Source organism: Hyperolius riggenbachi, chromosome 6, assembly GCF_040937935.1.
Source record: "Hyperolius riggenbachi isolate aHypRig1 chromosome 6, aHypRig1.pri, whole genome shotgun sequence".
Lineage (NCBI taxonomy): Eukaryota > Metazoa > Chordata > Amphibia > Anura > Hyperoliidae > Hyperolius > Hyperolius riggenbachi.
This window is the reverse complement of record NC_090651.1, coordinates 304,063,576-304,075,657: the sequence shown is the minus strand read 5'-3', so window position 1 is coordinate 304,075,657 and position 12,082 is coordinate 304,063,576. Positions and strand designations below refer to the sequence as shown.

General features: G+C 43.3%; 1 long non-coding RNA gene across 1 annotated transcript in view; it reads left to right on the top strand.

Annotated features, from left to right (window-relative positions):
* LOC137521670 (uncharacterized) overlaps positions 1–11,561 on the top strand; it is a 62,112-nt gene extending 50,551 nt beyond the window's left edge. Inside the window, exon 2 of the long non-coding RNA XR_011022175.1 lies at positions 11,352–11,561. This is a non-coding gene — a long non-coding RNA (uncharacterized lncRNA). The remainder of the gene's footprint in view (positions 1–11,351) is intronic.
* The last annotated feature ends 521 nt before the right edge of the window (positions 11,562–12,082 follow it).

The following is a 12,082-nucleotide window of genomic DNA, read 5'->3' as shown; positions in this document are numbered from 1 at the left end:
TATTATTTAACTCCAGACTTTTCTCTGCCCAGAGTAGACTGCTAGGCTTATTTAAGAAGGCAAAGACTGATGGGCAAAGTCCAGTGTTCATAGCAAAAGAACCTAAAAATGGATGATAAGTTGGTCTCTGATCTCCTACCTGTGGGCCCCTTTATTAAACAGCACATGGTATTGGACTGCCTACCGCATTGTTGGGATTGTCTGATAAGAAAGCCTGTTTGACATGTCAACTCTTAGATGAGATCTGTTTATGTAGCGACTCCTTCTGTATCTCAAAATGCGGGTGAGTGATGAGAGTAAAAGTGATCATTCCGAAAGGTGAAAAGTCAAACCAACAAATAAAAGAATGTGAGGTTGTGTGGTATACGGCATTGCATTATTGTCACAAAGGTGGCGTAGTGGTTAGCACTCTCACTTTGCAGCACTGGTCCCCAGATCGAATCCCAGCCATCTGCATGGAGTTTGTATGTTCTCCCCACATCTGCGTGGGTTTCCGCCATGCACGCCAGTTTCCTCCCAGATCCCAAAAACATACAGATAAGTTCATTGGGTTCCCTCTAAAAGTTTAGCCCTAGACAGCAATGCATACACTACAGGATACATACATAGACATATGACTATGGTAGGGATTAGATTGTGCACCCCTCTGAGGAACAGTAAACCAGACAAGACAATATACTCTGTACAGCGCTGGGGAAGATGTCAGCGCTATATAAATACTAAATAATAATAAAAAGTGGGCTGCCCCAGCTCCCCGAGCCCCTATAAACACCCCGCATTACAGGCCCTCCCTACTTTAGAGCAAGTGTTTTTATGGGTGGCAGGAATCACGATGGCCACACTTTTTATAAGACCTCTGGCAAATGTGTTCCCTGGGCATGGGGGCCACCACAGGTGAGGGGTAAAGTGTGTGTGTGTGTGTGTGTGTGTGTGTGTGTGCGTGGGGGGGGGGGGGGGGGGGAGTAGGGGCATAAAAGTTGTTTTCGACTTGTAGATATGTTGCTGCATATGAAGGCGAGAAAGATACACATGAAGAGTGTCGTTGCAGTTCAACTACCGTAGTTATTGTATTTTTCTATGAGTGAGGCCCTTTGTCTAAAGCAGGCACTGTTTTGAGGGCAGATCAGTAGCACCCAGATGCAGGCATCATCTGATGCAGAGACTCCTGTTATTGAACATTGATGGTACCTGAGCCTCTTGTTGCGGCTTCTCTCCCAATAGAGTTCAGGAGGTGTTGTACATCTGGCAGTTACGATTACCAAATACTGTCAAGGGGCTGTATGAATACACAATACGGGAGAGTTATTTGGTTCCAAGCCCAGGAAATGAGGGGAATTCTCCTCAATAAACACAATCTGGCAGGGTGGCTATTATTGATGGGCACAAATTTCGGTTAGTCATAATTTTGCATCATAATTCAGAATAACGATGCAAATTTTTAATGTAAAATTACAAGAAACATTTTGCATGTAAACAATCCATCCATAATTTTGTATAATTTGATGCAGATTTTGGTGGTTAATAGCAAAGCCCCCATACATGCTATCATCACCAAAATTGCTGGGTATGTTAAGGAGAATACAGGGACCAATCACAAAAAGATTTTTCAAAAAGACCTTGTAGTTTTTTAGTTTTTGAGAAAATCGACATTAAAAATACAAAGGAAACATGGTTTTTAAACGGTCATCTTTCTGAGTTTTAAAACCATTTTTCCTTTGCATTTTTAAAATCAATTTTCTCAAAAACTACGGGGTCTGCTTGTGACTTGTTCCCAGTATTCCCCTTAACATACGTAGCAGTTTTGGTGAGAATATCATGTATGGGGGTTTTGCTATTCATTGCTAAAGTCGGCACAAATTACGCACAAATTTATGCCAAATTACAAATGTATATATGAAATCCCTGGAATTTAAAAATTATAATTACGTATAGGCGTAATTGCAAGAATTTTGCGTAATAGTAATTAGCGGATTACGATCATCACTAGTGGCCATTACGAAGTCTATCCCCTGTAAGAGACACTGAAAGGCCCTCTTAGTGATAGCAAATAAGCATCTGAAATCTCCCACTGTGAAAAGTTAGATTCTCTGTACATAAATGTACGCTTTAAGAAGGTGTACCGACAAATGCCAGAAATGACTTCAGACCATTACCGCTGCCAAAGGTGCTTTAAAAGAGAAACTCCGACCAAGAATGGAACTTTATCCCAATCAGTAGCTGATACGCCCTTTTACATGAGAAATCTAGTCCTTTTCACAAACAGACCATCAGGGGGCGCTGTATGGCTGGTATTGTGGTGAAACCCCTCCCACAAGAAATGCTGAGGACCGTTGTACTCCTGGCAGTTTCCTGTCTGTGAACCTTGTTGCATTGTGGGAAATAGCTGTTTACAGCTGTTTCCAACTGCCAAAAAAGCATGCAGCAGCTACATCACCTGCCAACAGTAAAAACGTCACCATGTAATAAATATCAGAATGTAAATCAGGGATTTAAAAGATTTTACAATGGGCAAACACTGACTAAATCATTTATACATAATTATTGAGAAAATGAAGCACTTCTTTTATTACATTATTTTCACTGGAGTTCCTCTTTAACTCAGCACCAACTTAAGAATCCTTGTGTCAATGCGATATCACAGTTTTTAATTTAGTAATGAATTTTGCTAAAAAACAGTAGGGTAATGTTCCCACCTATGACCTGTCTAACCTTTTATTGACTTGTTGCCATGAACCACAAGACCACCTGTATGTAGGTTTCAATAATTTTTATTAGAGTTTTTTTCAAAAAAATAAAAAATACAGCCTATATAGGCATCATGTAGGTATCACAATAAAGTTTACATTTTGAATGAACATTGATAACATTAATGGCAGTTATGACCACCTGTATGTAGAAACATATCCAACTCCATAACTTATTTCAGGGACAGATCTTTAGCAGTTGCCCAAACAGCTCCTGCATCGTTCTTTGGCTAGCTCAGTGGCAGTTTGGTGATGCCGATGATTATGCACTTCCCTTTAGAGTTCCAAAGTCCAACAGAGCTGCCTTCCCTGGACATAACGGTATAGCCTCCAGACCCTCTTCATTGGTAGAAGTCCCAGTCACCTTCTACTTGAGGAACGAGGAAAGAAACACAAAGGCACCGGGAGCCCAATCTGGTGTAGTATTTGGTCGTAAGTTGGATCAAATAGTAGTAGTGATATTAGGGATATCATACTCACAAGGCAGGGTTGCTGCAAAAGCAACCACTCAATATGCATGAGCTGAAGTGTCCTCTCGGCCTTTATAGGAAAAGGTTGGTCACTGCTCCTGTGAAAAGACAGCCTGAAGGAAAGGACGGTTCCTAAGCAGGTGTCTCTTGCCAAAGGGATCAACAATGCAAACCAATGGGTAGGAGGTGCCCAATAAGATATGTAGTAATCAACCAAATACAATATAATAATGGGGTCCTACCTTCGAAGGAGGAGGACTCACTTGGACTTTCAAAGATAACTTTATTAATAACCTCCCTAGCGGTATTGACAGATATATCCGTCCATAAAAACATGCGGTGAACAGTATAAACGTGCATACATATCAATACTCTCCTGCACTGTATACTAGACCCTTGCTTGACACATTTTGGCAAGTTGCAGGGGAAAAAAAAGTTTTAAAAATAAATGTTATCACTTTTTGCACAGAAATCCTGGGGAAATTGAACGCTAGGGTTAAAGCTCTGGACAACGTTGTTTCACCGCCACAAGCTTTTAGGCACCCGAGATTACTGCATGCTCCATATTGCACTGTTACTGACCTGAGGAAACCGCTTGTGGCGGTGAAACATGTTGTCCAGTGTTATCATAAAGTTATCTTTAAAAGTGAATCCTCCTTCTTTGAAAGTGGGTCCCAATTATTATATTGTATTTGGTTGATTCCTGCGTATCTATTATTAGGTGCCACCTACCCTTGGCTTGCATCCACTTTCTGGATGTTGATATAATCAACTGCATTCTGTACAGTGTATCCTGTATAAACAAGTGCAAAAACCTGTACGTTTATCAGGCTGAGTAATTGCTGAACTGTGTGAAAAATGTGGTTGCTTAATTGTATTATTCAAATGAATTTGTCTCTGTGGCTTGTTTAGATAGCAGCATTGTGTGCACACAATGCCATAACTGTTAGAGCACCAATGAATCCTCGGACAAATATCTTATTCATACCACCCAATACCTGCAGATGACAATGAAAACATCCTTTACAGGCTTGTGATTCTCAATCATCCAGCACGTGTTTAAAAAAGGACATTTTTTTTATCATGGACTGCGTTCTGCATTGTCAAGGACTTTAAAATGCACCTGAACATTTGGTTCTTGTGTTTTGCTCCCTAAATGTTACCCATGTTTTCTTTTTTCCCTACTAATAGTTTACACGTGTCAAGCCATACTTTTGAAAGTAAGGAACACAAGAAATGTTCATTAAAAAAATGGGGCAGACCATGATAACTACTGAAGGCAGAGAACTTAAAGTGACACTAAAGCGAAAAGAAAACGTATTATATAATGAATTGTGTATGTAGTCCGGACAATTAATAGAACATTAGTAGCAAAGAAAATAGTCTCTATATTTTTATTTTCAGTTATATTGCGTTCTTTCTATAAAACATTAGATCATTCGGTAAAATTTGCAGTCTACAAAGTACCCTCTGTATTTTAAACTATGAAACAGAGCAGAGCTAATGACCCTTTGAACTTCCAAACAAACAAGAATCAGTGAGAGACAGGTTGAGATAAGTGCTTCAGAAAATAGCATTACTCTCTTACTAAATTAGTCGTAGGGATCAGAGATGCTCTTTTGCATAGATAACAACTGATATGTTTTTTTTTAAACTCTTCCTGTACTGGAAACAATATGAGTCTCATATCTGTGCTACTAATGTTCTATTTCTTATCTGTACTACACATACAAATCATTATCTCATAAGTTTATTTTCACTTCAGATTCCCTTTAAGGCCACTTAAACCAATTAACAAAATGTAATTCATATGACCCGGAGGCAGAGTGCGCCGACAGGGTCATATACATAGCGCCACCCCTCACACTCCTCTCACCCAGTGACGTACTGCCTGCTGTATAGGAAGTACGTCATTGGGATTCCAGGGTTTCCACGTCATATTTCTGCCGTTCCATGCATGTACGCTGCAATGCGCTAAGTGTGCTATGCACCATTGCCTTGCATTGTCATTGCATTACCCTGCGGTAAAACAGGATAACACAATACACACTTGGAAGGCAAGTAAAAAAAAGGGGCAACAAGCATGAAGCCAGTGAAGTCAGACCAGAGTCAAAGCATCTGATCTTCATGCTTATTCTGAGCCAGTGACTTAAGCCTGATACACACTTTGAATTATGATTGGCCAATCACTGACCAATTTTACCATCTCCATGTAGTATGAGGGTCAACAGATATTGGGGTTGATTCACTATTACAAATAGCGTGCCTTATCAGAGTTAACATGCCTTATAAGAGTTAACACACCATATCAGAGTAGCATAGCGAGCGCTACAAACTTATGCCTGCTAATTGGCAATGACAAGAGCTCCACTTGTCCTGCCCTGAGCCCCTGTGGGTCCATTCACTTTAAAAGACATTATCCCCTCACTTTGATTGGCCCAATAGACTGCCTGTCAAGCTTCCAGGCAGCCAATTGGGCCAATCAAAGTGCGGGGATAATGTCCTTTAAAGTGATTGAACCCGCAGGGGCTCAGGGCAGAACGAGTGGGGCTCTCGTCATTGCCAATTAGCAGGCATAGTTTGTAGCGCTTGATATGCTACTCTGATAATGCTTGTTAACTCTTATAGGGTGTGTTAACTCTGATAGGATGTGTTAACTCAGATAAGGCATGCTCTTTATCTTAGTGAATCAAGCCCATTGCATACTATGAGCAGATTGTGAGGGTAAACCCTCATACTACATGGAGGTGGTAAAATTGGTCAGTGATTGGTCAATCACAATTGAAAGTGTGTACCAGGCTTTATAGTATTAGAGACAGAGCCCTCAGCACAGAGGACTGGCCTTATTTATAAGGTTATGAAGACAGCATCCTCCGTATTCCTCTTACTAACTTTGCTAGATTTGGGGTGAGCGTGCATACTTTGCAAAAATCTATTTCATAGCAAAAACTGTGTTTTATCTAAATCAGATATTTCCATGCAAAAAAAACACACGCACTTCAGTTTCAGAGTGTGAAGTATTTTTGGAAAACTGCACCTTAGGTAGTGATCACCTACTTCCTGATTGTTGAGCTGTCGCAGGTGACTTTGAAAGCTATTTGCACAGCCAGGGCAAGTCCCTGACACCAGTCAATACTTATCCAGCTATATAAGGCAGAGTAAGGTCATTTTTCTATTTGTGGGTTTAGTACTTACAGCGCTGAGATCAGGGAGAGTGTATAAGAGGTAGGAGTCTGTGTATAGACAGAAGCCGGGAAAGGCTGCACAAGGCAAGCTAGGCAAGGCTGTGGTGCAGTTTTGCTATATCTTGTTTCTGCTGTTTTTTTGTCCTAGTTGTAGATAGTTGTTTTTCATTTCTTTTTTTTTTCCAGTTAATTATTTATATGTTCATTATGTTTTTATTTTGAGACAGTGTTTTGTTTTTGTTGATTTTGTGTGACATGATCAGGTATATTTCCTTTATTATTACAGATTTCGTGTTGTTTTATATGTGTATTTGTTTTATAATTTTTTTTCACCTCTTTTTCAATCTCCTTTTTGCCATCATTTAATGTTTTGGTGTTTGTTTAAAAAAGAAAAAAAATTGTACACTAAGCACTCACATATCTCTATATTGCAGTATACTAGTGTGTAATCACACCTTCCCAGTGATGTTTAGCTTAGACTATGATGCCTTGTAAGCCTTCTCCCTGAGAGCATTCCGGGAGATCAGGGGATGTATCTGCCCACTTCAGAGTGGAAAAAAATACATCCCACGGTGATTCACCTTGCCAGGAGTAAAGATGTAGGCATCTCTGATAAATTTTAGAATGTAAATTCAAGACTATTTCATTTTTTAAAGTGAATGGGAACCGCATTTTTTAAAAAATGAAGCAAATACTTACCTAAAGAGAGGGAAGGCTCTGGGTCATATAGAGCCTTCAGTCTCCTTTCTCGGTGCCCTCTATCCTGTGCTGGCTCCCCCCCGTTTCAATCCCCCACCGAAAGGGTATTTGGAAGTCTTCGGGAGCCGTGTCCTCCCGAAGACGTGCGGCTCCATACTGCACAGGCGTGAGCGTACAAGAGAGCCTGCTTGCGCAGGTGCAATGCAGGGCCGCCCTTCTTCAGGAGCACCCGGGCTCCCTGAAGACTTCTGAAGCCTCCTTCGTCCGGGTAAAGCAGTATTTGACTAAATGAGTCAAATACTGCTACCGGCGAGGCCAGCACTGGACCAGGAGAGGAGCGGGAAGGCTCTATAGGACCCAGAGCCTTCCCTCTCCTTGGGTAAGTATCTGTCTCATTTTTTAAATGTGGTTCCCATTCACTCAAAAACCCAACAACTTATGTGAAGACTGTCAAGTCTGATGACTTTTATGGTAAAATAGCGGACCAGCGGCATAGCATATGCTGCATAAGAGGGTAGCGGACAGGAAGGGGGTATTGGGCACAGCGGCGGGGAAGAGGGTCAGACCCCCCCTCCCTCACCTGGGTCCCCCATCTGCGCTCCCCCTCCAGCTTAAGCGGCAGGGAAGGGGGGTCAGACCCCCCTCTCCCTCACCTGGATCCCCCCCTCCAGCTTAAACGGCAGGGAGGGGGGTCGGAACCTCCCTCCCTCCGGTACCCCATCTGCGCTCCAGCTTAAGCGGCGGGGAGGAGGGGGGGGGGTCGGACCCCCCTCCCTCACCTGGGTCCCCCATCTGTGCTCCCCCTCTAGCTTAACTTCAGCCGTATCTATCTAAAAAGTAGTGCCCTGCCCCCAGAGCCGGTGCTAGACTTTTTCGCCGCCCAGCCGTGGGTGCAGGAAGGGGGTATTGGGCAGAGCGGCGGGGAGGGGGGGGGTCGGACCCCCCCTCCCTCAGCTGGATCCCCCATCTGCGCTCTCCCCCTAGCTTAACTTCAGCTGCAGCCGCTGCTATTGCTAAGAGGCAGTGGGCGAGGATGACTCACCTCTTCCACGTTCCAGCGTGCGGTCCACTGTCGTCACTTCCTGCAATGCTGGCCACTGTATTGTAAGTGGACGGCATTGCAGGAAGTGATGACAGTGGAATGCACACTGGAACGCGGAAGAGGTGAATCATCCCCCGCCCACTGCCTCTTAGTAATAGCGACGGCTGCAGCTAAAGTTAAGCTAGAGGGGGAGCGCAGATGGTGGACCCAGGTGAGGGAGGGGGGGTCCGACTCCTCTCCCCGCCACTCTGCCCAATACCCCATTTCTGCACGCTATCCCCTCCAGCTCAGTCGGCAAGTGTAGGACCGCCCTGGGGGCAGGTCGCTACTTCTTCTTGCTTGGACCGGCCCCTTCTTCTGCCTTGGAACGGTCCTGGGGGCAGGGCGATACTTCTTCTTGCTCTAAGTTTGAGGAACGTAGCCTAATATATATATACACATACAGTGGCTTGCAAAAGTATTCGGCCCCCTTGAAGTTTTCCACATTTTGTCATATTGCTGCCACAAACATAAATCAATTTTATTGGAATTCCACATGAAAGACCAATACAAAGTGGTGTACACGTGAGAAGTGGAATGAAAATCATACATGATTCCAAACATTTTTTACAAATCAATAACTGCAAAGTGGGGTGTGCGTAATTATTCAGCCCACTTTGGTCTGAGTGCAGTCAGTTGCCCATAGACATTGCCTGATGAGTGCTAATGACTAAATAGAGTGCACCTGTGTGTAATCTAATGTCAGTACAAATACAGCTGCTCTGTGACGACCTCAGAGGTTGTCTAAGAGAATATTGGGAGCAACAACACCATGAAGTCCAAAGAACACACCAGACAGGTCAGGGATAAAGTTATTGAGAAATGTAAAGCAGGCTTAGGCTGCCAAAAGATTTCCAAAGCCTTGAACATCCCACGGAGCACTGTTCAAACGATCATTCAGAAATGGAAGGAGTATGGCACAACTGTAAACCTACCAAGACAAGGCCGTCCACCTAAACTCACAGGCCGAACAAGGAGAGCGGTGATCAGAAATGCAGTCAAGAGGCCCATAGTGACTCTGGACGAACTGCAGAGATCTACAGCTCAGGTGGGGGAATCTGTCCATAGGACAACTATTATCCCAGCAGTAGTGGTCAGCACCTCCAAAGAGTAGTATAAGCTCTTTTACTTAAAGAGAATCTGTATTGTTAAAATCGCACAAAAGTAAACATACCAGTGCGTTAGGGGACATCTCCTATTACCCTCTGTCACAATTTCGCCGCTCCCCGCCGCATTAAAAGTGGTTAAAAACAGTTTTAAAAAGTTTGTTTATAAACAAACAAAATGGCCACCAAAACAGGAAGTAGGTTGATGTACAGCATGTCCACACATAGAAAATACATCCATACACAAGCAGGCTGTATACACCCTTCCTTTTTAATCTCAAGAGATCATTTGTGTGCTTCTTTCCCCCTGCAGCTATCTTCCACTGAAGTGTCAGGCTGTTTCTTCCTGCAGAGTGCAGACAGCTGTGCCTGTATGTAATTCCTCAGTATGTGAAAGCCCAGCCAGCTCAGAGGACGATTTATCCAGCTTGTAAAAGATAATAGAGCAGAGAGAAGCTGCACTAATCTAAATAATACACAGGCAGTGTGCAGAGAGGGGCCTGGAGGTGGGAGATGCATCACAGAACCACAACACTGAAGAACTTGGCAGCCTTCCAGACACAGCCTGACAAGTCTGACAAGAGAGAGATAAGTTGATTTATTACAGAGATGGTGATAGTAGAACATGCTGCAGTAAGCCAGAACACATTAGAATAGCTTTTGGAACTTGTAGGATGATAAAAAACAGGATGCAATTTTTGTTACGGAGTCTCTTTAAAACATAGCTCTTTAATAGAAAATTTTAAAAAAGAAGATCCATAAAAATGGTGAGAGATTGTGGGGCCGTTAACCAGAGACAGCCCGCTGTTTCAGACTTCTGAGAAGGCAGCAATAGTCGCATAGGGGGTGCTATTGTGGCTGGGAACGCGAACAATCACTTGCGTTCCTATGCCTGTCGGCCGGTGACGGCGAAACCGGAAGTCGTCGCCGGCGGGTCCAGGAGCATCGGAGCGGAGCTGCGAGGGCACTGATCAGCTGCAGGGGGCTGAGGGACGCCCCAGGTGAGTTAAACTAATTTTTTTGCCCAGACTTAAGTATCCCTTTAAGCAGGGACAGGGAAGCTGGTTAGAGTTGATGGGAAGATGCATGGAGCCAAATACAGGGCAATCTTGGAAGAAAACCTCTTGGAGTCTGCAAAAGACTTGAGACTGGGGCGGAGGTTCACCTTCCAGCAGGACAACGACCCTAAACATAAAGCCAGGGCAACAATGGAATGGTTTAAAACAAAACATATCCATGTGTTAGAATAGCCCAGTCAAAGTCCAGATCTAAATCCAATAGAAAATCTGTGGCAAGATCTAAAAACTGCTGTTCACAAACGCTGTCCCATCTAATCTGACTGAGCTGGATCTGTTTTGCAAAGAAGAATGGGCAAGGATTTCAGTCTCTAGATGTGCAAAGCTGGTAGAGACATACCCTAAAAGACTGGCAACTGTAATTGCAGCAAAAGGTGGTTCTACAAAGTATTTACTCAGGGGGGCTGAATAATTACGCACACCCCACTTTGCAGTTATTGATTTATAAAAAATGTTTGGAATCATGTATGATTTTCATTCCACTTCTCACGTGTACACTACTTTGTATTGGTCTGTCACGTGGAAATCCAATAAAATTGATTCATGTTTGTGGCAGTAATGTGACAAAATGTGGAAAACTTCAAGGGGGCCGAATACTTTTGCAAGCTACTGTAGATATAGCTGCAAGTTACAAGATTTAGGAGGCCAGGATTGGGATGGGCTAGGGCAATATGTACTGATATTAGGAACGTCAATGCTGCCAAGTTATTTTTAGAACATGAGAAGCTTATCAGGAATTGCAATATAATAGCCAAGTCTTAGGTCATCAGCGTACTGACACACTAGTTGTGATGATATTGTAAACCATTTCACAATCCTATTCCCTTGGCCAATCGATAGCTGATCATTGCCATCTGTATGTCAGCAGAAAGCTAGAAAATGGTTTCTGCATTAGTCAAGAGGGAGCAGCCATAGTAAACTAACATGACATGTTTGAACGCTTTAGACAAAAAGTCTTTTACGGAGTCATAAAAACATTTGTTGTTTCAGATTCAAAAAGACCGAGATATCTGAGAACGTAATTGCTGATCAGAAGTTCACCAGCCACACTCTAAAGCACGCTATAATGCAAGACATATTTATGACACAGTACGGAAGCAGATAACAAGGAACCTAACTTTTATGAACATTATTATTATGAAAAAACAGGATTCATCTAACAGCATTGTAAAAAGATTAAAGGTAATTCCTAGTCCAGCACAGCCAATGTGTCTCTGTTTTCTATGGCTACTGACTGCAGTTTGTCTGTAAAGTTTACCATTCTGGATAAGTGGATGCTCACCTAAGAGGTTATCTGACTCCTAGAGGGTGTCGCACTATATTAGTGTTGTCCGGATCATGAACGATTCGGATCTTTGATCCGAATCTATTTGGTGAGTCGAATCATCCGAATCATCAAAATGAGTGATTCGGATCGAAAAAGGGGCGGGGCACGGAGCGACACGCCCCCTCCCAGCGGGCTCCTGGAAGCAGAGCAGGGATGGATCGCTGAGTTGGAGGGGAGGCAGCCTTGCAGGGAAAGGTAGATGAGAGAGAGGGGACATGGGTGCCACTGCCAGATATGTGTAGAGCACACATACTGGCTGCAATGTGCTGCCCATTATAGGCTGGCTGTTCCCTAGTGCTGCACAGTGATCGCATTGGAAACTTTTGGCTCAGCTCAGTAACTTTGCAGGCACTGTGATTGAAAGGCAGTATGATCCTCCTGCACTCGGCACTAA